At 38.7% G+C, this 3,856-nt stretch overlaps 1 protein-coding gene across 1 annotated transcript in view; it reads left to right on the top strand.

The window, feature by feature from the left end:
* The first annotated feature begins 1,673 nt into the window (after positions 1 to 1,673).
* The window catches only part of LOC117549553 (C-X-C chemokine receptor type 3-like), a 19,724-nt gene continuing 17,541 nt past the window's right edge, over positions 1,674 to 3,856 (top strand). Inside the window, exon 1 of the mRNA XM_034221560.1 lies at positions 1,674 to 1,709. The gene's annotated coding sequence lies outside the window, so the exon portion shown is untranslated. The remainder of the gene's footprint in view (positions 1,710 to 3,856) is intronic.

Here is a 3,856-nt window from a genome sequence, read left to right as displayed (position 1 = left end):
TTGCTTACTTGCTATACCAACACATTGAGTAAAGCATCACCTACATGCATGTACATCAACAATTTTACACTGATAAGCAATACAAATAGTAACCCTAACCCATTAAACGTCCATTTTATTCTTCTGCAACATCTATCATATTACCTTAACCTTGTAAACAGCATCACATGCATGCAAATGCACCCTCCAACACACACACAAACAGCTCACTATTAACAGAGGTGTGAAAGTCCACAGGATATACCTATAAACCAACAGGAAGCTTTCTTTTTTTTCTCCATTCTTAATTTACATACATTTTAGACAGACAGTTCAAACAGTGAAGTCCATTAACATCAAAATAACATCCCATCATTCACATTATTTCACTTGCAAAAAGAGAGAAACCGCACAAAGACAGTCGTGACATGAGTATACTGTGGTCAGGCTTGCCTTGACGCTTTCTCATGCAAACTTACAGGAACAGAGGCGAAAAGAAATACTACTGACTCACAGCTGCACCTACCCCCATATGACGAGCTGTCAAAGCTGCATTAAAGTACAATAATCTGTGTTTTTAAATGGTTTAATGGCAAAGTTGTTACTTCAAGATTTCTTTTAAAGTCTAGTTTCATGTTTATTTCTTATTTTATTGGGTTTGTTTTAGTCGCATCACTTAAGGTCAGTTGTAACTACATTGGTATTGCATTTAGTGGATAAACATGCTCCTCAACTTACTCACCTCCCTTTCTGAATCTGTTCTTGTTTCTGTTTTAGTGTCACTGCTGTTGTTTCATGTCTGGACTTTCTTTAAAACATTGGTATTGGGAATAGACAGGTCTGGTTTATTAAAGGTCCCATGTCATGGTCATTTCTACTGATCATATTTCCATTGTTGAGGTCTACTAGAATATATTTAAATTGCGCAATTTTCCAACTCACATTGGTTTCTCACAGCAATCTCTGTATAGTATGTTTATTCACTCTCTGTCCTAAACGGCTTGTTGGAGATCCTGCCCCCCCCCCCCCCCCCCTCCCTGTGAGCCCAGTGTGCTCTGATTGGTCGGGACGTTGCGAGGCCCGTTGCTGCTCGCTGCTGCGACGAGCGGACAGATTTCCGGGTCGGCGATACAGCGAGACACAGCGAAACTCATCCTGAGCACACACAAACACTCACAGCCGAAGTAAAAACAAGAAGTGTGGCTTGATATTGAGTAAGAAAAAGGTTTATAACCAGGGGTGCACATAACTTTTTTGCCCTGGTTCTCAAAGGAGCACCTGGAGATGTTGCTTGGTGCTCATCCTTAAAATGAAATAAACCGTAACTTTTGAGGGGGTCTTGACTTTATTTGCCAGACACACGGCACTGAACACACATGCAGAGGTGAACACAGAACACACATGCAGAGGTGAACACAGAACACACATGCAGAGGTGAACACAGAACACACATGCAGAGGTGAACACAGAACACACATGCAGAGGTGAACACAGAACACACATGCAGAGGTGAACACAAGACAACATTATATATATATATAATATTAAAACATAAAACACTGGCATGCTTGAGTTTTCCCTTATTTCATGTTCTTAAATGTATTGGTGGTTAGGGTTGGTGGGTTGTCTGGCCCCTCCCCCTCCACTCACTCTATACACGGTGTTATTGGCAACCCTGTATCAATAGAGATCATTCCTGCTGTGGTGACAATATCAAATATTACAATTTGGTAAGTAACGTTAAAACTTATTTGACAGATTATGCATTCATCACTCTTAAGGAAGCTTTTATTGCATTATATATCTTTATTTATTATTTGAGGATTTCAATAATCACATCTGAATCAATGCATCATCTTGTATGTTTTGTACTGATTTACTTGTTTTATTATGTGTTTATGAGCACATACAAAGACAATAATACCATTTTGTTGAAGGTTAAATGCCAAAGAAAGCCTTATGAAGATACCTCTTCTGTTAGATATCAATATTTATACTTGAAAAAGTATAGAAATATACAAAAAATAGTTTTCCTAATTGCATGAATACAAATAGCAAGTGTTGCTTTGCAAATAAATAATCCATGATGTTTTCGTCGTTGCTAATTTAAGTCCTTTTCAGAAGATTTTTGAAAAACACAAATATTTTTTATTGTGGTGACAGAAATGTGTTGATCCAAAGTGACATCTTTACCAAAGTTATTAATTACTGATACCTTTACAATAATCTTCAATCTTTTTACATCTCTTTGATGTTTGGTCTCACACGACATGTTCAGAGTAAGCGACCACGGAGTGATAAGCCTGTGATGTGGTTGTTTAGTGTGCCGTTAAGAAAACGGTGCCGTTTAGTGAAGTATTACACAATAGGACAATGATGGAGCAACAGTCAAATTCACATTAACAATCACATTGGGATTTACATTTTAGTGCATGAACAAACTTGCTGCACAGCGTGAAACTGAATTGAAAACATGCTTCCTCTTCGACATGATATTTTTCTCTTCCCCATCTGCCAATTCAAAGTTAGAGTAGTGTGCGTAAAATGGTCATTATTTTCTCTATCTAAAAAGGGAACTGAGATTATATGGATTGGGACAAAAACATACGCTAAAGCTTTGGATTGTTCCGTCAAGAGATACTAAAATACGTATAACTTATGCTATATGATCTGATTCTGTCTTTTCTGTTCCTCGTTGTGTTGCAAAGAGCATTTATATAACCTGTGAGGCATTTACTTCACTTTGCAAAGATAGATAGATGCACAGATCGATGCATAGATAAACACCCCCAAACATGCAGCAGAGTCTCATATGAAATGTAAAAACATCACTTACAACATTTAGAAATTGCACACCAGGCTCCTTCGCAGGGGCGGTTCTAGGGGGGGGGGCAGTGCCCCCCAACACTGACTTTGGACCCCCCGGTGGCCCCCCTGAAAATGAAAAAAAAAAACATTGTTTATGATTAAACGATTTCTTGGCTGACGTAATAGGCGGAACTAACGATATTTGTGATTCTAGTCGGATCCATTAGAGCAGGGGTCTCCAACACGTCGATCGCAAGCTACTGGTAGCTCAATAGCCCTCAATAGCCCCCACTTTACAAATATGTTTATTTATTTTTAACGCAAGCTGTCATCGCCACGGAGGAGCACACAGCCTCTGTGAGCCATTTTCAGGCGATTTGTAATCTGTTCTAGAAAAACAATGTGTTTTTTTGGATTTCAAGAAGCATATAGAACAAGCAATGGATGTATTTATGAACATTTATCCATGCTGAAAGTAGATTTAGAGGTTAGGAGTGAGATAGAGATAATTATCTAATATATGCATCCAATGAAGCATGGAGTCTGTTCAGAGGCTGTTGTTGGGGCTGCAGAAACGTTGTTTATTTGAGTTTTGTAGGCAGACCATGCAGGCCTCAGAGTTAAACTTGGGCCTGCGACCATAGTTTTACTGTATTTTGTTTTGAAAATCCACAGCGGAGATTTGTGTCGTACTATGCGGTGTGTTTGTATATCTCTCAGTAGCCAACGATCTGTGAGTCTGTTGGACATAAACTCCGTAATACATGTAGTCTACATTTCATAAGAGGTGTAAAACCTGAGAGCATTTTAAATCACATTTGAACTAAATGCTTATATAATCTAGTTGTATTTGTGTGAACGAGGCGATATAGAGAAGGTTAAGCTGTTATTATTAGGCTGTAATTTGTTATATACTGTTGGAGTGGTAAGCAGGGCCTATTGTTTTTGGATATTTGTGGAGTCAGGGGAGTCATTTGTCAAAGGGGGAGCCTCGTTGCGGGTAAATTATACAGATGGCTAGTCCGCCCCTGAAAAATGTCTATGCACATGTTATTATTAATTTCTAGGC

This window comes from Gymnodraco acuticeps, unplaced genomic scaffold (genome assembly GCF_902827175.1).
Source record: "Gymnodraco acuticeps unplaced genomic scaffold, fGymAcu1.1, whole genome shotgun sequence".
Lineage (NCBI taxonomy): Eukaryota > Metazoa > Chordata > Actinopteri > Perciformes > Bathydraconidae > Gymnodraco > Gymnodraco acuticeps.
This window is presented reverse-complemented; position numbering and strand designations above follow the sequence as displayed.